Source organism: Puma concolor, chromosome D4 (genome assembly GCF_028749965.1).
Source record: "Puma concolor isolate L17-30 chromosome D4, mPumCon1.1.hap2, whole genome shotgun sequence".
Taxonomy (NCBI): domain Eukaryota; kingdom Metazoa; phylum Chordata; class Mammalia; order Carnivora; family Felidae; genus Puma; species Puma concolor.
Window position 1 is genome coordinate 13,065,501 of NC_141679.1, and position 23,012 is coordinate 13,088,512.

The following is a 23,012-nucleotide window of genomic DNA, read 5'->3' on the forward strand; positions in this document are numbered from 1 at the left end:
ACCTCAGAGGGAGCCCAGACTTGTGCTCCAGCCCTTTAGGGACCAAGAAGGGCCCACTTTCGGATGAGGCACTTTCAGATCTACTTCCCCACCTGCCTGCCACTGTTGTCTACAATGTCCTTCTTAAGGATCCATTTCCTGAGTTAAAGCCCGTAGGTAACTTCCTATAGTTACTCATAAAGGAAGTCATTCATTCATTCATTCACTCATTCATTCTTCAATAGACTGGGCCTCCATCCTATGCTAGCACTGGACTTGGCAGCAGGGTTATAGTGATGAGTAGGACACCCATGACACCTGCCTCCCCAGTCCTATGGTCTAAAAGGGGAGGAAACTAATCAGTTGCAATACCCTGTGATCTAAGCTCTGACAGGAGAATTAAAAGGTGCTTCAAAAGCAAATGAAACAGGGGTCCCTCACCCTGTCGGAGCATCAGGGAGAGATAGAACAAAGCTGAGGAGAAGTGAGGTAAGCAAGGAGGGGAAAAGGGTGGAGGGATGTTCCAGGAAGGGGGGATAGCAAGTACCAAGTCCAGAGGTGCGAGAATAAGCTCCTGTAAGAAACCGAAAGAAGAGCAGCTTGGGGGAGAGCTGAGGTCGTGTCAGAAAGGGCTGTGGATATCCATATGGCCTTGATCCTGAGGGCAGTGGCAAGCCCTTCAGATTTTTAGCCTGGAAGGAGACAGAGATTTATACTTTAGGATACCACTCTGTCTGCTTTCTGAAGAATGAACGGAAGGGAGTCATGCTTAGAGGAAGAGGAGAAGAGCCCAGGGGAAGAAGGGAAGAAAGTAGCTTGGAATAGGATGGTGGTAAAAGGATGGAGAGAAGTAGGCAGATTCTGAAAAGTTTAAGATGGAAAACTGACAGGGCTTGGGAATCAGATTGGGTGGAGAAGGGCAAAGGAGGGGCTAAGCAGGTCTCTTAGGTTTCTGGCTCGGACAACCGTGGGACAGATCTGTAGGCGAGGACAGAGAATTGGCTTTTGGGTGAGCTGAGCTGAGGTGTCCGTGGAGCTGCCTAGCAGACAGTTAGTTGGATTGCTCCTTACCTTGAATTACTTTATTATAGATTAATAACCAAACTTGCAAAGTACTAAGGGGATAAGACACAAGAATCTTTGTTTTGCTGAAGGAAGGAAGACTAAGCAAAAGCCCTGAACTGTCTCCCACCTTGAAATCATAGATCCACTGAGAGCTCCCCCTCTCCTCCTGGTTGCACTAAATATCCTGCACTTCTGCTAGAACATTCCTCTTACTGCTCAGTTGCCTGCTTGCCCATCAGTATCTCTTACTAGATTATGAGCTGGTGGCAGGATGTGGGTTCAATTCATCTTTGGCTTTCCAGTGCCTTCTAGAATACCCTGAACATAGTATACTCATCTCCCAATGAGTGACTTTAAAATGTACTGATGGGGCGCCTGGGTGGCTCAGTCGGTTAAAGCCTCCGACTTCAGCTCAGGTCACGATCACACGGTCCGTGAGTTCGAGCCCCGCGTCGGGCTCTGGGCTGATGGCTCAGAGCCTGGAGCCTGCTTCGGATTCTGTGTCTCCCTCTCTCTCTCTCTGCCCCTCCCCCGTTCATGCTCTGTCTCTGTCTGTCTCAAAAATAAATAAACGTTAAAAAAAAAATTAAAAAAAAATGTACTGAAAATTCTGCAACTAAGTGAAAAGCTGTTACATGGAAAAAACCCAAACAAACCTCTATTCATTTTAGTGGGAAAAACCATGTTGTATGCCATCCCAAGATACCAAACAATTTTCACAGATAGAACACTGTATCAATTGAATAATGGCAACAAATGAAGTTAAAGAATAAGCACAATTTGGGGCACCTGGCTGCCTCAGTCCATAGAGCATGTGACTCTTGATCTCGGGGTCGTGAGTTCGAGCCCCATGTTGGGCATAGAGATTACCTAATTAAAAAAAAAAGAATAAGCACAATTTCAAAGTTAAATCAATACAGTATATACAGAAAAGGTAATGTATTAAAACTTTATTGTACTTACTCATTTTTCTTCTTGCCCAGTATTTTAACCTTTTGATGACTTCTGTATCCACACAGGGTTAAAAATAAATTCATAGCCCAGAACAACATTTCTAGGGTAAAATAAATTTAAACATGGGAGTGCTTGGAAATAGTTCAGGCACACAACAGGTCACAGAGTCACAGATGCTGTTGTTTTTCAATCCTCTCATGGGGCATATGTATACAAAACAAAATGTTTTGGGTTTACACAAACATGGCTTAAGATCTAAATTTGTTCCAAATAATATTCCCTACAATAAACTGCTGTGTCAAGAAAGTTGGTGAATGGTCTTTGTTTGAAACCCTGATGAAGAAATACGACTTCTTGTTTATTATCTCTGTGGTAAGTTTTTGAGTCCAAGAGTTGTCATTTATATTTATATTTATAAAGAAAGAAGTCACAAAGTGGTATAACTTTCAAGAGGTGTAATGGTCCAAAGTTGCTAATGCATAAAAGAAAGATGAATGAAGAATGGATGGATGGATGAATGAATGAACGAATGGACACCTAGCAAGGCCCTCTGGTAAGGTCAGAAGGAACCCTTGTTGTATGACAGAGGTCTAAGAACACTGAGAAGCATACAATGATGGAGAAAGTGATGAGAAACCCAAGGAGGAGCCGAGGCAGAAAACAGAATATGGAAGAATTCTAGCTACCCCTTCGTGATCATTCAGTATGTGCTATGTGTAATGACGAAATTATCTCTGCTGGACACTTGGGCTCTGCAGGGAGCCAGGCATACAGTCTAATTTTCCCACCCTGAGGACCTTGCCCTGCATACCAGCCCTGAAGGCCTTCATTTCATCAGGGTTGCAAACTTGAGGGTGGCTCCTTCAAGTTTCTAGTCCACTCGGTAGAAAGACCCTCACTTGTTTTGCCCAGTGGGAATTCTCTCTCCTCCTACAAACTGGCCTGGGTTGTGCCATCGCCTGTATTCCCTATGGACTTGGAAACTAGGATGTCAGATACTTCGTGTGCAGCTGGGACGCCATGTTGACGCTAGTCTGTCAGGTTGGCCTGACTTCACCTGGGCCTAGAGCGCTACAGTCTTGTTAGTCCAGGGTTGTGTTGGGCAGTTAGCACATGGCAGTCATGACTTTACTCTTCCTCCCAGTCAGCAAAAGCGTCACCCCTCACCTCCACTCCTACTGCCTCAACTTAAAACAATCTGGAATGGAGAACTGTTTCTTGCACTTACCATCTACCTGGCATATGCATTCTTTGAAATGTAGGTATCTTCTTCCCCATCCCTTCCCCATCCCCATTGTCTATTTTTGCATTTGTTTCTCTGGTTTCCATACACGACTTTATTGTTTTACTGTGTGTCCACTTTGCTCCTTCTGCTCTGTCCCAGTGCTCCATTTTTTCCTGATCTCTCTTTCTTTCCCCTATATTTCTGCATACTTGTTCTGTCTGTGGCTTCGCACTAATGTGTGTGAAGATCAGTGAGAGCTTTTCATCCCACAGACCAATGGAAAAACTGGAGAGAGCTCTGAGTGTGAGCATTACATGGATAGAAGTGGAAGAACATACTACATTGCAAAAACAACTTCAACATGATTGGATCTTAAGTCTCAGGAGATGGTAGCCATTGAAATCCTGTACATCTATGTTAAGTTTTATCCAAGGTTTTCTTAAGCTTTCAGTTCTACTGTAAGGCATTCTACTAAACAAGCCTGTGTTTCCCATTAGCTCATAGATGAGCAGGGGTTTGGGACAAAGGTGGTGTAGAAAGCTAATGCGGTGGTTCTGCAAGGGGTCTGCAATAATTATAGGAACCTTCTTTGCATCACTAAGCAATTGTCTTCAGCCAACTCTCAGTTTGCAGCTTCTTACATCTGGTGTTTATAGTTGAAAAGGTTTGTGACTTTTCCCACGGAGTCACCTGCCATGTTGGAAGGTCTATAATGGAGTTTTGGCTTTGACTGGAGACGGAGAGAAATGAACTGACATGAGAAAGTCGTATCTTGGTGTTAGGCTGATTTCAATAAATTATAAATTGAAGTGGCCACACTGAGTGAGGCCACCCATTCAGCCCAAGTTATATGAACAGGGGTTTAAGATGTCAGTGCTCTCATAGTTCATATTACCATGCTGAATCTAGATGGAAATTTTACTCGACACAACCACTTAAGGGGGAATATCGTGTCTGAGTTATTTTAAAAAGGCAGTCTGTCTTCTCTTAACACTTTTATACTTTCAGTGTTTTATAAGCATCTCTGTCACCTGAAATGGAGGCAAAGCATTATCGCTCTCATGTCATGGGTGAAGAGATGATGCACAGACATTAATCGACTTTCACCTTGCAGGGCAATGGCTGAATCATTCAGGGTCACAGGTCTCCTTTTTGCTGCTTATTCTATAGGACAGCATCACCTCGTGGTCAGCAAGTTAAAAGTCCTGCTCTCCTACTGATGGAGGCAGTCTGTTGGTGACCTTGAGTGACTTTCATATCCTCTCTGGATGCCTGTTTTCTTGCTGGAAGTCTAGATAGCACACCCACACTTCTGATTGTATCTTTTTTTTTTTTTAATTTTAACTAGGAATGATGGAATCACACATGAGGGATTTCATATTATACATAAGCAGAGAATCTCCAGGTTAGAAAGGACCTAGAAAGGGCACCTGGCGTAGGGGTCCTAAAAATTTGCCTTACAAGAAATAGTGAAAGAGTTTAAAAACTACAGTTTCTCAAGGCCCATCCTACTGAAATGGAAAACCTCAATATGAGGACCAGGATTCTGTGTTTTAAAAAAAATCACTCCAGGGGCGCCTGGGTGGCTCAGTCGGTTGATCGTCTGACTTAGACTCAGGTCATGATCTCAAGATTCGTGTGTTCGAGCCCCACATCAGGCTCTGTGCTGACAGCTCAGAGCCTGGAGCCTGCTTCCGATTCTGTGTCTCCCTCTCTCTCTGCCCCTCCCCTGCTCATATTCTGTCTCTCTCTGTCTCAAATATAAACATTTAAAAAAAAAGAATCACTCCAGGTAGTCTGGTGCAGGTTTAGAAACCATGGCTTAAGTGGAACCACTCCATGGGCATGGGGGCAGGACACATGCTCCTTAGGTCTGGTAAGGGGTGAGATGTGCACTTTAAATACGTAGGCCACGGGATCAGAATCCAACCCCCTTAAAAGCAAGGGGACCGAGAGGGGATGGGAGATGAGTTGGGAGGAGGTGTTGGGGAACCCTGGACTCTGCTTTTGCCACTAAATCCTTGAGCTTAAATATGGAAGCTAGTAAAATCCCTGAATGGAGCCAGCCTCGGCATTATGCAGCTGTGTGACCTCGGACAAGCCACTCCCCATCTCTGGGCCCTGGTTTCCTGTCTGTAAAATGGGAGTGTGGGCTTATTGATCTCTAAGTTGCTCCTATGACACTTTGACACTAACCTACTATCCTTTTTGATGTGGGCATGCTATGATTCTAAATGCTCTCCATTATCTTAATTTTTTAATAGAATGCCTTATGGACCCAGCGCTTGTCCCACTGAATCTGTTTTCAGTCACAGGCTCCCCTGAACAGTATGAATGCCGTGCCCGGTCCCTGAGACGGTGCGACTAAAGCATTCCAAGATGTTTCTTTGCCCTCTTCGGCTGGAAAAGTGACCTCCAAGAAGGTGAGATCTAGAGAAGGGAGACAGAAATCTAGATTGCAAAGGTATATGGAAGAAAATATGATTTGGTCTGCAGGAAGGTAAGTATCCTAGCAGACACCTCTGCGGCAGGTGAGGGTAATTCTACCTGCTGTGTGCCGCTTCAGAAGGTGACCAGAGAAGGCTCCATCAACTGGCAACGACTGAATGTTCTCCAGTGACCGTGCTCACCTTGCCCCGGGTCATGGCCGCTGTTGGCAGGAGATGCGCGTAACGGTTATAGTAGCTGGCACCAGCATTGGCTCCTCAGGCTCAAGTCTGGCCAACTGCAGAAGCTCAGCAAGGAAGGCTGTGGAAGCAGCAGCGTCTTGCAGGCCAGAAATGATCAAGTGTTCACCACGACTGGAAAGGAACCAAAGGAGAACAGTTTTGGTGAGAGAGCCAAAGCCGAGGAGCCAAGTAGTAGGTTTTATTGGGCTTTTGTTAGAGTCAAGGAAATTCAACGGAGGGACATTTATTGAGTATCTCCCGTGTGTCAGAAACTGTACAGGGCTTTAGGAATTCAAAGACAAGCAAGGCACAGTACCTTTCTTTAGGGGTTTATAATCTGGGGAAGTAGTTCTCCCTAAGAACAAATATCATGTCATTCTAGTGGTGACAGCATCATGGGGGAGAGGCTTACAGGGTCTTGGGCAGCAGGAGAGGAAGGCAGGTGAGGTGACATCTGAGTAGGACTTTGCCAGGAGAAGGGGGCAGATAGGCCAGCGAGGCAGAGAAGACAAAATTAGCAAAGACAAGCATGGTGCCCTTGGGAAGGGAAAGCAGGTTGGAGGTGTGGGGGCGATAGTGACACACAGGGGAGAGGAGAATGCGGAGGTACAGCTTTGGACTGAGCTATAGAGTTGGGCTTAGTGCGTGTGTGCGTGTGCATGTGTGTGTGTGTGTGTGTGTGTGTGTGTGTGTGTGTGTGTGTGTTTGCGTAAGGGCTTTAGCAAAGGGAGTCTCTTGTTAAATAGTTGCACTGGTGTTTAAAAGATTGAAAAATATTGGAAAGAATATGGAGGACGAATGGGTGGAGAGCAAGGTGGAGCCAGGGGCCATATTCAGAAGTGAGCTGGGAGAAAGACAGTGGGGCACTGGGTCCTGTTGTGTCTGGGTGTGAGCAGTATGTGAAAGAAAGGTGCAAAGAACCCTTCTTGGTTTCCTGGCTTGGTCCAGGGCTCCAGAGATGCCACCTCCCTGTCCCCATTCCCTCCTGCTCCAAGTCTGTATCAGTTGGGCTGGTGGCCTCCTGCTCTCTGTTTCTAGAACAGTCTTGCCAATCTTCCTCATTTTCCTATTTCCAGTTTCAGTTAATCTTTCTTCATCTGCACCTGATTGACTTTAGGGGTCATGAAATCATCACGTGGTTCGATACCTACAGTAGTACAAAACTGCAATCTGGGCTGCCCCTTTCTCCGTGTCTATATAAGCTAAGTTGCCGCCTTCGTCCATTAATCACCTCTGTAACTTTTTGTAGCTTATACAGCTGTGAGCTTACAGAAAGTCCATTTATCTTGACAGAGGCATTTGCTCTTGTGTAAACAGTGGTGAATACAGCCGGCACCGTTTAAAGGAAGGGAGGAGAAGAAAATAGGATGAGTTGTCGTGTGCCTGGAATCTTAACATTTACTTATTTTAGGTTCTGGGTGTCTTTTATGGGCTCGAGGAGCTATATCCAACCCCCTTTCTAGAGCTGCTGTTTCTTCCACAGGCTGTTAGGTTTGCACGCTCCAGGCACCTCGGTATATATGTATATATGCTTCCATTCACGGCAGGAGGGAGTTTTGTGTGGGAGGAAGGTCTACCTAGAGAAAGGAGCGGATGGCCCAGATGTTTGATCCACTGGGGTGAGCCCCTTCAGGACAGGCGTGGGCAATGGGGCAAGGCGCTAGGGACATCTGGAAAGACCTGAGAACTGGCAAGGAGGCAAGAGCCTCCCTCCCTCCTTTGCCATTCCGAAGGCAGGGTGGGCCAACCTCTCTCCAAGTTCACCTCAAGGTTTACAAGGGTCAGCGTGTTTGTGCTGGCCTTGACATTTTCACAAATTGCTCTGTAGTTGTTTTCATTAGTTTTATTCCAGCTGCTGCTCCAGGGTCCTTCTGGCAGCCTGGCCGTCCAAGCCGGCTTGGAATCCCTCCTTAATTGACTCAAGTCATGAAAAGGTGCCATCTGCTTTGAACTCTTGCCTGTTCCAATGCCGGACAAATCCCAGGCATGCACCATAGGAAAAGCAGTAATGAGGTTCACACCTCCAAGTTTACAGTGCCTAACTCTGTCTGGTCAGGTGTTAAGTGCAGAGGTGAAGTGCAAGCCCCGGGGTGGGGGTGGGGGGGTGGGGGGTGGGAGGGTCTGAAGAGTAAACAGGCCTGGAGAATGTTCTTCCTCCTGGGTCCTAAGTGACGCCAGCTTGGGGAGGAGATTTCACAGCCATCCTGTCAAAACCCTGCGGTTAATAACATCATGATGACCTAAATAAATTCACAGATATCAGTTACTCCCTGTGTTTTCACTTCACACCAGCCCTCCACAGATGCGCCTCAGCTTGGGAAATACTGGGGAAAAGGCCTTAGGGAGAACTGCCCTGTGAAGCTATTAGTTTTATCCCACTTCATAGAAAGAAAATAAGAAACTTAAGGAGGTTTAGGAAGAAGAGCCACTGTCGCCATGATGCAGCCGATGAGTGTTGCCATCCAAACACTTTCTCGTTTCATATTTATTATTTAAAAGAGATACCAAGGGCAGTGTCAGTGGAGCAAAATATTTATTGACTTTCGTGGAACATCCCCCAATAGCGACTTTTTTTTTAAAAAAAGTTGTTATACCAACTGTAGTGTGAAATTGACTTCTATCTCCTCCAGTACAGTGTGTAATCAGAGTGCCTTTCTTTGATACATTCCGAGACATTAATATGGACCCAAGTTCAAGCATGCCTCAGAAAGTTCCATGCTAAAGAGGGGCTCCAGTACACTGCTGTTTGTTTATCAGGAGAGATGAGTCCCTACTGGAAATCAGGAAGCAGCAGGATGGTCTCAAAATGTACTGCTAGTGTAGGGCATGGGAGGTGGAGGCCAGTGGCAGAAGAGGAAGCAGTAAATTAAAACCAATTTAAGATCTGAATCAACCAAAAGCTACGTGTAGACCTTGTTTGGATACTGACTTGAACACACAGAGTAACTATAAAACAAACAAACAAACAAACAAACAAACAAACAAACAAACAAAACCTGAGGGGTGCCTGGGTGGCTCAGTTGGTTATCTGTTGGACTTAAGGTCAGGTCATGATCTCATGGTTCATGGTTCCTGAGTTTGAGCTCTGCATCAGGCTTTCTGCTCTTAGCCCAGAGCTGGCTTCAAATCCTCTGTCCCCTCTTCTCTGCCCTGCCCCCACTCACGCACACATGCTTTCTCTCTCAAAAATAAATAAACATTGAAAAAACCTGAGATGATGGTGGGGGGGAGGGGGGTAAGATACTGATTGGATATTTGGTGACATTAAGAGTGTATTTTTTTTATGTCATTGTGATTATGTTTTTTTAAAAAGAGTTCTCATCTTCCTATCTTTTGGAGCAATGTACTGAAGTATTTACAGATGAAATGATATAATGTCTGAAAATTGTTTCAAAATAACCCAAAGGGTCAGGGTGGGGGTTAAGTGTATGGCAAGGGAGGGGGGGCAGGAGTTGAAAAAAAAAGAAACTGGCCTTGAACTGGTAATTGTTGAAGATAAGAGATGCTTACAAGAGTTATGGGTTTTGCATATTATTTTCTCTACTTTTCTATGATGAACACTTCCATGATGCAAAGTTAAAAATGAAAGCCCTCAATGGCTCTGATCTCTGCTAGCTTTTCTTGGGAGGGGAGGGAAAAGGTATTAAGGATCCCATCTCCAACGCAGCATGGAATTCTTACTTTTGTGAAATTTATAATCAAAGAAATCTCAATGGGCTCTTCCTAATGTTATGAATCTTTGATTATATGATTCTGTAAAACTGTTCAATTGATATAGTAGTCACAGCAATCATCAGTGCTGTCCCCCACTGGGGTTGGGGAGAGGCAGAAAAGAAAGGGACTGCTTCCCACTGGGACATGGTTGAATTTTTTTTAATGTTTATTTTTAAGAGAGAGACAGTGTGTGTGTGTGTGTGTGCACGAGTGGAGGAGGGACAGAGGGAGACGGGGACAGAGGGAGACGGGGACAGAGGGTCTGAAGCAAGCTCTGTGCTAACAGCCGAGAGCCAGATGTGGGGCTCAAACTCACGAACTGTATCGTGAGATCAGGACCTAAGTCAAAGTTGGACACTTAAACTGACTGAGCCACCCAGGTGTCCCGGAAGTGTTGGTTTTTTGCTTCCACAAAGTCAGGACCTGGTCTGAATGGCCATGATGGGGTGGGGTGATGTGGGCTATGCTTTTGGGCACTCATATAAATGTATGTAGGGAGAATAGTTATGGTTTAGGTGATAAAGCTCATTTTAAAGAAACTACATCCTAGGTTCAAAAATAACTTATACCTTAGCCTGGATTTCTGATGCCATCACACCTGTATTAGTTATCTGTGCTGTGTAACAAATTTCCCCCAAACCATTAACATTTATTATCTTACAGTTTCTTTGCAAGGTGGTTCTGGCTCAGAGTCTCTCTGTCAAATCTGCAGTCAGGTATCGTCTGGGGCTGTAGTCATCTGAAGGCCGAAGGGAGGATCTCCTTCTGATTGCATTCACGTGGCTGTCGGCACACTTCAAATCTGTTTCCAGATTCACGCCCATGGGCCTGTCTGCAAGGCTGCCCCATGACATGGCGGCCAGCTTCTCCTAGAGCAAGTGAACCGAGAGAGCATGAGAGAGAACATGTGACAAGGAAGCCACAGTCTTTGTATATCATAATCTTGGAACCAGTCACTCATCCTTTCTGCTGTGTTCTATTTTTTTTTAAGTGAGTCACTAAATCCATCGAGGGGGAGCGATTCATCCTCATTTGCCCGGGACTTTCCTACGTTAACGCTGAAAGTCCTGCATCTTGGGAATCCCCTCAGTCCGGGGCAAACCACAGTGACCGGTCACCCTGAATCAAGGCTACACTCAAGGGGAGGGAATTACACAAGGGTGTGAATACCGAGTGTGGGGGATCGCTGAGGGTCACCTTGGAGGCTGCCTGCCACAGCAACCTTTCTAAGATTTACTTTTCTTCATTACTGAAAAAAATCAGGCCTGTGAGCCACTTTGTGATTTATAAAATACACGTCTCAGTTTTTAAACGATATAATGAATCATGTTAAAGTGAATTGAATAAATAGACAAAGCAACTTTAGAAACAGAATTTTATTTGAGGTGGGTTAATGAGATTTATTATATCCATTGTATTTTTTATTCTCCTATCTAGTCATTATTTCAAAGCAAATATTGAAGTTGGCAAACCAGTTCTGTCTTTTGCTTTGATTTCCAGAATTTCTGGTTAGATTTATGACCTAATTTTTAAGAAAAGTTAACTTCTGAACTATAAAAGTATCATGTTTCATTATAGGCTGCGTGGAATCTAGAGGAGTGATATGAAGCAAAAAGAAAAACATCTGACGATTTTTGCTAATTTCTGTACTTTGTGTGTAACCTGAATAGTACATTTTCTATCTTTTCAAAAATTCTTCATCCATGTGCTCCTTAGGGTTCATATTTTTCCAATTAAGAGGATGTACCCTGATTTTCTTTACATTTTCTCTGTGGCTAGATATTTTAATAATTATTATTTTTTGATAGTTTAATTATTTTGAATTTCAGAACATGTTTTAAAAATTTTAACCCACGTTTGACCATTCTGACTCTGATGTAGAAGTCAATTCATTCATTCATTCATTCATTCATTCATTCATTCATTCAGTGATCCTTATTTGTGAAGCTCTGTGCCTCCGGGAGAGGAGTGGTTGCATAATAGAACGAGGAATTTGAAAGAGGGGATTGAGTTCTGGCTCAGTTTTTCCCTCTTTCGGGACTGACCTGCCAGCAGAGAGCTCCCGTTCTGCTCTCCCAAGGCATCCTCTATATAGGGCAGATTTTGCCTCTGTTGAGGGCCTTGTAATCATTCAGTCCTGCCCATCACTGGGTGGGTAAGTTGGCCTAATTCTGGAATCCGGCATTAGAAAGCTCATTTTTGCTACATCCCTAAGCCACATCTTCCCACCCAACCTTTCGGGTGATGTCTTAGTCAGTGAAGTCTTCTATAACAAAAATATCATAAACTGGATGGCTTAAACAACAAACATTTACTTCTTACAGGTCTGGAGGCTGGGAAAGCCCAAAATCAGGGTCCAGCATGGTTGGCTTCTGATGGGGGCCCTCATGCTGGCTTGTAGCTGGCCGTCTGCTCGCTGTGTCCTCACATAGTGGAGGGCAGAGAGCTCTCTTGCGTCTCCTCTTACAAAGGCACCAACCACCCATCATGAGGGCTCCGCCTCACCTCCCAAAGGACTCATCTCCAAATACCATCATGCCAGGGATTAGAGTTTCAACATGTGAATTTGGGGGAAACACATTCAATTTACAGAAGCAATAAGGTTTGTACCTTCATCTCCTTCTGTCTGACTCCTGTGACTTTCTCTCAGTCGGTTCCAAACTTGGGTGAGGAAGGGACACCCTCAAATACCAACAGCTGAGGTCTAGTGTTTGGGTGTGTGTGGGGGGGGTGGGAGGGGGGAGTGGGGCTGATTTGGCTGAAAGGCCAAAGCACTAGGCCATGTCTGAATACATATATGCCTATATATAATATATACATATGTATATAAAATATATACACATATATGCATATCTATGCCAAATAAATAAATGCAACAATGCTATATATAATATATATAATAATATACAATAATGCTGTGCACTCTCGCCTTAGGATTTAATGCTACAGAGGGATACATATATGCACATAGAAATGTGTGTATACGCATACATTTGCTACATATAATAGAACAAATTTTCCCCAGTAGCCTTTACATTCAAAGTCAGTAAAGACAAGGAAGGGACTGTTTCCATATTTCTGCTGTCCTCACTCAAGGTTGCTCTTTTTTTTTAATTTTTTATTTATTTTGAGAGAGAGATAGAGAGTGTGCTCATGCGGGTGTGGGGGAGGGCAGAGAAAGAGGGAAAGAGAGAATCCCAAGCTGGCAAGCAGGTTCTGTGCTATAAGCCCTGAGCCCCAGGTGGGGCTCGATCTCATGAACTGAACCGTGAGATCATGACCTGAGCCCAAACCAAGAGTTGGACACTGAAACGACTGAGCTACCCAGGAGTCCCAAGGTTAGCTCTTTGAATCACGCCTCTCTTCCAACTGGGGATTTAAATTCCTTGGAAAGACAGTATGTGGATGGCAAGAAGTTTAGGACCTGGTCCTTCTTCTGACCACATCACTGGCTGTGTGACCTGGAATGGTGTGGTCCTGCTTCACTGCCTGAGTTTCACCACAGCTAGTAGGGTAGAGGCTGTGCTGTACTGGCTCTCTCAGTCCTTCCATAGGTCTGTGTTCTGAACAAACAGCCTATGATGTGTAGGTAGCCAGAGGGAGATATGATGGGAGGGAGAAGGTGAGAACGTTTGAAGACACAGGAGATAGGGTAGCCCCCACCCCCTGGAGAGTGGTAAACTATGCAACTGGCAAAGGATAGAGATCCAGACATTTCAACTGAATGCATTGCCTACCTCATCAAATAAAAGAATGAGAGCGGTAACTGTAGTCGATTTTTGCACCCTTTAAAAGAAAGGTAGCTATAGGTGTAACCGTGCTTGGCACTCCCATTGGGTGATGTGACGGACACACACAGTGGTGCACCAGCCACGGACCCTTCTCCATGGCTTGCCAGCTTTGGCAAGAGAATTCACCTGTGAGCTCCAGAGAAACTGCTGCCTAAGGGTGGGACAGGTCAAATGCTATGGAACTGGATAAACCAGAAAATGACATCTGAGCCTTTCTGTTTAAGTTGTCAAGTATTTACCAGATGAATTCCATCCGGAGAGCTCCCCTATGATTCATGTTTGGTTCTCTCACCTGGCCTCTCCTACAGAAGGCATGATAAATATTTATTGAATGTACTGGCACATATTATTTATAAAACCCTGTGCTTGGGTTGTGGTTAGGTAGGGACACATTTAGAGAAGCTTTTGTGTTCGCTACAACTCTGTGCTAGAAAGATCTGACTCAAGACGCTTAATCTGGTTTGCTTAAGTATTTACCTTGTTCCCTTCTATTTTCTGCTTTTCAGTTCCTACTCATTCAAGCACTTCCCCTCCCTTCCCTCCACCCCCACCTGCAGGCTGTCACCTGCTTTGGAGGACAATTTTTCTTTTTTAAGCTTATTTATCTATTTCGAGAGTGAGCAAGTATGGGTGTGTGAATAGGGGAGGGAGAGAGAGGATCCAAAGCAGGCTCTGCAGTCAGCGTGGAGCACAGTGTGGCGCTCGATCGCACGAACTCTGAGATCATGACCTGAGCTGCAATCAAGAGTCGGACGCTTGGCCACTGAGGCAGGCTTAACGGATAGAGCTTACCAGGCGCCCCTGGAGGACAACTCTTTTGGAGAGCCTTGGATTTTCCAGACTGTTCCATTGCCTCTCAGACATCAGCTCACCAGAGTTTGCCCTGAAACGCACACAGTGATTTCTGTGCTAGATACTGACTTTTTGGTATTTCCTGCTGGAGCTTTGTTTGGGTGGAGTCCCCTTTGGAAGTGCCAGGGTTTTCCTGTTTGTGCAGTTGCTTTGCAAAACCTTAAATAAACTCTGTTGTGGTGTGTTCAGAATCATAACCACTCAACAACTATTTATTAAGTAAGCACCTACTAGGAGCCTGGGCACAGTTCAAGCAGCTGGGTATACAGTGGTGACCTCAGGGGACACCACTTTCAAAGAGCTTTCAGTCAGGCCCAGGACACAGACTGGTAAACAGGCATTTGCCCTCTCCACGTGGTGAGAGCCGCGAAGGATAAAGTCCAGGGAGCGGGAGGAGAGGCGGGGTGCAGAGAGCAGAGACAGTGGACCCAGGGTCGGACGGGCAGGGCTTGGGGGTGTGGGTGTGTCAGCACAGGCTTCCTGGGGCCAAATCCAGCTAGGCTGCACCCCAAATCCAAGAAACTAATTTTCATAGAAGCTTTTCTCATTTATCTGCGAGGAGGTGACTCCGCTTGATTTGCAAGAACAGTTTTTCAAGTCTTTTTTTTATTAACTTGTTTTATTTTCTATTTTTTAAAATTTACATCCAAATTAGTTAGCATATGGTGCAACAATGATTTCAGGAGTAGATTCCTTAGTGCCCCTTACCCGTTTAGCCCATCCCCCCTGCCACAATCCCTCCCTTGACCCTCAGTTTGTTCTCCCTATTTATGAGTCTTTTTTTCAATAGCTTGAGTATCTCAACTCCCTCTGTTTACGCTGCCTGTTAGCACGGAGGCACCAAATCTCCTAGCGGCAGAGGCAGGGACCAAGACCGCCTGCTGGAGGGAAGGTCTGGGACAGGGGAAGCATTGCATTTCCTGCTTGGAAGGAGAAGGGAGAGGTGGGGTCAGGTGGGGGCGGGCGTGGGGTTGTGGGGAGGGAAGTGAAGTGCTCCCAAGCTTCCAACAATTCAGGTCTTTGTAGGGAACTTCATGATTTCATTTGTAGTGAATTTTAGGGATGTCAAACAGGCACATCTCTCTTCAAATACCAGATAGGCAACCAAACCCTGTTCCAGAGCCCCCGGATGTAAATGACTTGTACATTTTCTCTTTTTAGATCATCCAGACCATTGTTCCCCTCCATTCGTGCAAATGATAAAGACCAACTTCTTGCCAAAAGAAAAAAAAAATGGGGTGTGTGAGATGCGGAACGGTACAAAGGATTCTGTGCGTCTCGCCAGAGGGACGGAGTGGCCTGCGAGTAGTCTTGGATCTGCTTTTGATCTCTTGGTTGGGCAATAAAATGCCTGTTTACTTAATTTTAAAATGTGTTTCTTCAGGAATGATTTACACGCGATAAAATGCACTCGTTTCAAGCGTACCATTCTACGAGTTCTGACAACTGTGTATACAGATGCCGCTACCTACCCATCCAAGACACGAACATTTGCAACCCCCAAAGCTCCCTTAGGGCTTTTTGTAGTTACCCCAGCCCCAGCCCCAGGCAACCACTGACCCACTTTCTGTCACCAGAGATTCAGGTTGCCTGTTTCAGAATTTCCAATAAATGGAATCACACCATAGTGTTCTTCTGTGTCTGGCTATTTCACCCAGGACAATGCTTTTGAGAGTCACTCTTGTTCATATGTCCTTAGCTCATTCCTTTTTTATTTAAAATGCCAATTTTTGGAGCAGCAAGCAATCGTGCGGCATATCACTCAGTGAGATGAGCAGATCGAGGAAGTCCCTCTGGTCTCAAAATTCTATCAACATGCCCAGGAAGGGTAGGCCTGGGAACTGCATCAGGTTAGTCCAGATCACGTTGGAGAAGCAGCCAGGCACACGAATTTCTGAGCGGCCGGAGCCCAGGAGAATGGGGAGTGAAGCCCTCGGTGAACGACAAGACGTATTAACAGAGGATGGCAGGGCTATTTGTTCGGTTCCGTTATGAGCTCAGCAAAATGTGACAATCCCGGGAAACATAAACACCTATTGCTGTGTTTCTATGTGTGCTTGCCTCAGGAGACCCAGCAGGGAGTGGCAGGTGGCAGGACTGGAGTCAGGCAGAGATTACCGGGTAAAGTGGAATCACGACTAAGCAATGTCAGTTGCGTAGCCTATAAATACGAATTATAATGAGAGTTAATATTTATTGAGCTCTCACTATGCACCTAGCTCCGTTCCTTATACCCACCACATCCTACGAAGCAAACGCCTTTAGTCTCTGCCCGCATCCATTCCGCCCCTTTTACATATCCCTGCACATATATCACTGCAAGCTGTGTGTCCCCAGCAGCCGGTGCGGTGGTGGCTCCACGTTGGGCAATAGTCCTCGAGCTATGCAAACCACTTTGCATCCCAGCCCGGAGAGCAGAAGTGCCTGGGACTTCCAGGTAACCGAACAGGGCAGGGACAAGCACCCCAGATTCCCATGTCACCTGCTTTGTCTCCCCAGTTCACGGTATTTTGCGTGACTCAGTGTTGCTGGGCCTCCCTCCCTTCGCCGTCCCACACTCCTCAGCTTCTGGAGCTGTGCTTTCTGGGCCACTTCCTAGTACATCATGTCCACCTGAGTCTGTTTCTGGGGACCCCAAACTTAGACAAAGCACTGTTACTACAGTTGTTTTACAAATAAGGAAACTGTCTCTTTCTCTCTCTCTCCCCCACTTCTCTCTCTCTCTGTCTCTCTCTCTCTCTCTCACACACACACACACACACACACACACACGCACACATGCACACACACACACACCTCCAGTTAGCTCCTACTCATCCTTCAGATGAGAACCTGAACTTCACGATCTCAGGTAGCCTTTCCGGACTCCCCAGCCATGGGAAGTCCTCTGCTAATGTTCTCAGAATCATCCTATATAGTACAAATCTCCATGGTCACTTTGTTTGACTATTTCACCAATGACCATCTCCTCTGCTGCCTCCAGGAGGTCAGGGGCCCCATGTCTTAGTGCCCTCACCTGTATACCCAGCACTCGAGCCAAGTTTCTAGAACATAGTAATTGCTCAATAAATTTTTTCTGAACGAATGATTTGAAGTTCCTTCAATTTTCTCACAGGCGCTCACTGGCGTTCCAGATACATCTCAGCCTCTGCATGGGCAAGAAATGCATAATGTATAACCCCCAGGGGTGATACAAGACCTCTCACCCACATCTGTTCTTCTGGGTATTTAGGAAGCACAATATCCAGGGCAAGGTGACATTACTTTGCTCTGGGGGACCGAAATTTAGCATCAACTGTAGACTGTAGAGTTGAATCCAGAGGTGAGCCTCGAAGCCTGGGTAAAATTTGAATGGATTATTAGGAGGAAATTTGAATACTATTTTAATTAACTATAATGCCATTTAAATACACACACATTGTGAATTAAATACACATTCTTGGATCTCTGTACTTCTCCTCCAAAGTACACTTAGTCCCAAGTCCTCATTAGGAAGCTGATAAGGTTCTATTTCCCTTCTATTCCAGCAATGCTGATTCGCCAGCTATATAAAATTTACAAACTGCTTTGGAAGCATTTGTGGAGAAAGGTGCTATATGAATGTATGAGATTATTGAAATGAATGCTGATTTAGAGATGTCCCAGGTGGATAGTTAAAATATACCTGGGCACACACATACACTCATACCCACGCTCAGGGTACTTTCTGCTCTGATCAGCGAGGATAGATTTTCCTACCTGACAGGTGACTGTAAGTCAAGAAGTGTGTTTTAATAGTTGCCAGCTTTCTGCTGCTGTGGGCTGCTGTCTCAGGCAATCCTTTACCTCCCGGGACACAGGACCTGAAGGATCTTGACACGTTCTCTCCAGTGCGCATGGAGAGGTGGTGTTCAGCAGAGGGGTAAATATTGGCATGCTGTACATGAGTGATGAGTATAAATAAGGCAGGATATCCTTGGACAAGTTCACCACTGGACCCGTCAGGTTTCTTATCAATAGGCAATAAAATAAGAAATCACGAGTTTCCCAGGTTTTTGCCAAATCAGAACAAGTTACTTTTGTAAAAGCTGGCAGGTATTTGAGAGTCAGTAAATGCTGAGTAAATAATTCTGAAGGTAAACACATGTCCTTATTTCCACAAACCCTGATTACTGGATTAGATTACTGAACTTGCTCCTTTTGACTTTATCCCTCATAATCCTGCCCATCAGTGTTTGCTCAGAGGAGCTCAAATAAACCAGGCTGCTCTATACCCCAGTGCCTTTATACGTGCTTTCCTTCGTGCTTGGCCTGCAATGCTTTCCATTAATCCAGGTGGGCTGGGGGCACTTTTAGATATTTTAATACTCAGTACTAGGAAAACTTGTAATTTCCTTTATGAAGCTTTTCTCGACAAATTGTCCTTCTCCTAAAACTGCCATTTTTGGGCCCATACAAATGCAACTGCACATATCTATCTAACATAAACAGGTCTGGGCTCTCTTAGGAAGTCCCTGCTCACACTCTGTATTCTCTGAGGCCATAATCAATACTTCATTGCCATCCAGTTGCCCCCTTGTGACCTCTCAAGTCTCTTCCCAGAGCATTTTGAGTAATGTGTATTTTACTCAAATGTTCAAAAGGGAGAAAAGGAGAGACATTGAACAGAATGAGGCCAAACTTCATAAAAATCGCCACCATTCCCAAAGCCTTTCTCGTTTTTTTCAAATGTTTACTTATTTTTGAGAGAGAGAGCGAGCGTACGTGCATTGGGGAGGAGCAGAGAGAGAGAGGGAGAGAGAGAATCCCAAGTAGTCTCTGTGCTGTCAGCATAGAGCCCGACACAGGGCTCAATCTCACAAACAGTGAGATCATGACCTAAGTCAAAGTCAAGAATCAGATGCTTAACCCACTGAGCCATCAGGTGCCTCCAAAGCCTTTCCTCTTATTACCAGTGGCCTTCTCTCCTCTCTTTCCTCCATTCTCCACTGTCTTCTGACCTCCTTCCACCCTGGATGCCTCACTGTCACCTCTATTTCATTTAGCAATTTAGCCCTTATAACACTTTCTCCTGCATAAAGGAGAAATCCTCAAAATCCTTTGCATCCTTGAAATTTTAGTTCCTCTCAACAGACTAGCTCTTTGAGATCTCTCTTAAAAGGCAAAGGTAAAAAAATATATTTCTTCTCTTTCTGCTAAAACCTGGCACAACTTGATGGTAGGAATCGAGCCTTATACACTTCTGTGTCTCCCATGTAAAGTATTTAAAATATTTGTGAATTAAAGAATAAAAGAATATAGCCACAGATTAAAATCCCTCAAGATCCATTGTGATCATGACTTTCTTCTGCTCAAACTTTCTTCTACTTTCTCAACTCATGCTCTGGCCAATTGTCACTTCTCTCTGACTCTAGAACTCCGCTCAGCTGGATGGGCCCTCTCTCCTCAAGGCCACCATGCATACGCAATAACCTTGCCTTCAGGTGTTCATTTGGGTTGTGTCTCCAAGGCCTGGAACAGCTATGTCATTGATGAGAGTGGTTGGTGGTGGGGTACCTTCACCATATTGAAAGCCAAGGTGAATGCAGTTGGTCTAGTCTTGTAGGTCCATTCAAGTCCTTCCTACTCTTAAAGGCTCAATACCCAGCCTTCCTCAGGACATTTCACTGAAGTCTCCCGGCCAGGTATAATTCACTCTCTTGAGTCCTCAGGATATAAACCTTGAATGCATCCACTCTGATGGCACTTAATCATCCAGACTTACATTATTATGGAATTTTGAAGTGGGAGGTTTTGAGATCATTCTTCTTCCCAGAATGTGGTCATGATTAGATCTATTTACTAAAATTTCAAGGGTTTCCTCCCCTGCCCCCAGTTCCAGGCTTGGGGTAGGTGTGTGCTTATCTAACCTCTTCAAGTTATGTGGTTATGTGAGCGTATTTAATTTGCTTTGCCCAATGAAATGTAAGCAGAATTGACATGAGCCCCTTTGTGGAGGAAGCTTTCAGAGGAAGAAGCGTTAAGAGCTGGTGAGTGATCAATCACTCTGTCTTTCTCCTGACACAGTGACTGGCAGTGTTAGAAATATTTGGTGGATTATCAGCCTGGGTTCTTGAGTAAGGAAGGGCCCAGCAGATTCATAATGGAAACACGGTGTGAGCGAGAAGTAGACCTTTGTGGTGTTATATCACAACATTAGCTTTAGAGGTGATTTGAATAATTAATAACATAAAGTGTTATTATAGCACAACCCACCCTATCCAGACAGACTGTAAGTTCCTTGAAGGCAGCACCCATGCATAACTGACCCTTCTATCCCCTAGAGAACATAGCACAATGTCCCCTGGAAGCTCAATAACCATTGCTGATTGAGTATACATACTGAGAGAAGGTAAATACATGAGACTGGAGGGTGGGGCTTGATGTCAAGACTTCTACTTGAGACTTTGCCCTCTGTAAATCCTAAATAAATGTGCAACATGATTCCAACAGTATTCTAATAAGATCCTTACACGCGAGGAGGCAGAATAGCGCAATGATAGGAACATGGGCTCCTATGCTGGAGAGGCTTGGGTTTAAGTACTCTGCCAGGTACTTGGCTGCATGACGGTGGGCTCATTACTAAAGCTGTGTGAGTCCGAAATAACATCACTAGCTGCTGTATAGGATTATTGTGGGGATTAAATGAGAGAATGTATGTAAAGTGCCTGGCACATAATGAATGGGCGACCAACGTCATTCTCTTAGGCTCTTCTCCCATCAAATGTGTGTGGGTTGTATGAAATCTTGCCTAATTCTCTGGGCACAACTTCCCTTCACTTCCTCCCTCTGAGATCTTGGTCAATTGCCTAGTCCTCGAATTTATTTAGCTTGGTCTACCTCAGATCCCTAGGGTTTTGCTTTTACTGCCCCATGCACACTCTGGTATTCTGAGAAATTCCATTTGCAACTGGCTAGAGTTGGCAGTTGCTTTTGGCAAAGGACGCCAATGGAGGCGGGGGGGGGGGGTAGCACTTTTGCGACAGGTTGCCTGCTGCCGAAATTTTAAACAGGGCCCTCCGTGTGGTGGGTCTAGTCAGGGAGGTGATCTTCATGGGGGAGAAAGAATGTAGGATGTCATGGTGACCAGCTCCAGGAGAGCCCCACCTCGGCCTGGGCCCTGGCTCTAAAGGCAGACGATTCTTCCACTGAACTCTGGGATCGTATCTGTGATGGCAGCAGGGATGTCTCTGAATTTATCAATGGCTGACTCCTTCCACAGGTTGGGGCTTGGTGTGCTACCTGAGGGCTTGTGTTTTCCTGAACTCCTAGCCTGGCGAGCCTTGTGTTTTTAGGTTTATGTATTGCCCCTGAGTTCCATGGGGCTACCTCTGTCTACACTGTCTATACCACACCCCCCCTCCCCCCCGGCCTCCCCACATAGCAGCCGCTGTGATGTAGCATGTCCAACCTCTCCAAAGGTGCTTGTGTAACTTGTTTTTCAAAGTCTTGGCAGGAGCTCCAGTCCTGAAGTGAGAAAGGCTGTTTACATTCTCGAAGGGCAGTCCCGAGAAATGTCTTGCATCAGGGCTGTTCCCGGCCAATCCCTACTCCCCAGAAGCTTCTTTATCTCTGGGATGGCTTGGGACAGCCAGAGAGATGGTGTGGAACCCAAGGAAGGCGCTTGAGCATGAAAAAGGGAGGCTACGAGGTAGCATTCATCGAGCCCCAGGGCTCTGCCACAGCCCTGTGTAAACTGTGCTCCATGGAAAGGTGGGCAAGTATCTCCAAGGCTCTTGTTGCCTCATTGTCTGGTGCAGTGCCTCGCACAGAGCACGGTGCTAGGTGTTGGTGCTCAACAGACGTTACTAAGTCAATAACTGTGCAAACGCGTGAGCAAGAAAATCCGAGAGGGCACACTGGTGGAAGTTCTCAGCTGACACCAGTTAATAGCTTTCTCTCAACAGGACTTGCATTACGAATCACAATCATTACTATCTATTATCTAGTCTATGCCATGCAAAGGCATAGATAGTTTCCTTAAATTCTACAGCAGGCAGTAGTTCTACAAAGCCGGTGGTCCTGGTTCTAGTTAATAGCTGAGGAGGGCGCAGAGACTCGTGGGCACAAGGTCAGGGGATCTTGCCTGAGGTTTCCCAGGATTCAAAGCCTCTGGCAAGCACCGGAGCCCGGGTTTTTCTACTTGCCATCTCTCCACCCTGCCGCTCAGCCCTGCTGGTCTCTGCATCCTGTAACAGCACAGGAGAAGGGGACCTCAAGGGGCACAGAGGCCACACTTTCCTGCCCTGCTGTGGGCAGCTACGCATTCTCGTTGTCATTCCTTCCTCCAGCAGCTGGGCTTGGATGCGGCAGGAAAGAACACTGGGAAGCAGTTTCATTCCAGGCGTCTGTGTTTCGTACTGAAAAACACCCACCTGTATTCAGGCCTTCTGGTACCTCAGTCTCCAGACCTTCCCCAGAAAACGTCCTATCCCTCTCCCTGACACCTTCCCTCTTCTGATGGGCCTCATGGCCAGGTTTTCTCTTCACTGGAAAAAAATCTTGCCATGAATATTATTCTACGGACAGTGCCTGACACCGTATATACCCTCCATAAATATTTACCGAACTGCACGCTAACCTCCAGACAAAAGAAGAAAAAACAAAACAAAACAGGGATCCAGAAGGAAATGGAAAAGCTTAGAGGGTGGGTGAGGGGGCCCAGCAAGCAGCCAGCTCTCCTCTTTCCCGGCCTCTCCCTGCCTGAGTAAAGAAGCGGGGGCAGATTCAGAGTTAATGCTGTCG

The 23,012-nt window shown here is 45.6% G+C and overlaps 1 protein-coding gene and 1 long non-coding RNA gene across 5 annotated transcripts in view; one reads left to right on the top strand and one right to left on the bottom strand.

The window, feature by feature from the left end:
• The window catches only part of LOC147574719 (uncharacterized), a 32,366-nt gene extending 16,490 nt beyond the window's left edge, over positions 1–15,876 (top strand). Inside the window, exons 2-6 of one of the 4 annotated variants that reach the window (XR_015243456.1) lie at positions 5,533–5,646; positions 10,270–10,596; positions 11,931–12,208; positions 13,904–15,141; positions 15,411–15,876. The gene's annotated coding sequence lies outside the window, so the exon portion shown is untranslated. Of the gene's footprint in view, positions 1–5,532; positions 5,647–10,269; positions 11,368–11,930; positions 12,209–13,903; positions 15,142–15,410 lie in introns of those variants that run through there. The other 3 variants (XR_015243455.1, XR_015243457.1, XM_086684992.1) reach the window with 3 other exon arrangements.
• LOC147574720 (uncharacterized) lies at positions 15,576–18,358 on the bottom strand. Its single transcript, XR_015243458.1, has 3 exons — positions 17,988–18,358; positions 17,266–17,397; positions 15,576–16,410 (listed from the first exon to the last, which is right to left on the bottom strand). It is a non-coding gene; the product is annotated as an uncharacterized LOC147574720 (long non-coding RNA).
• Positions 18,359–23,012: the final 4,654 nt, after the last annotated feature.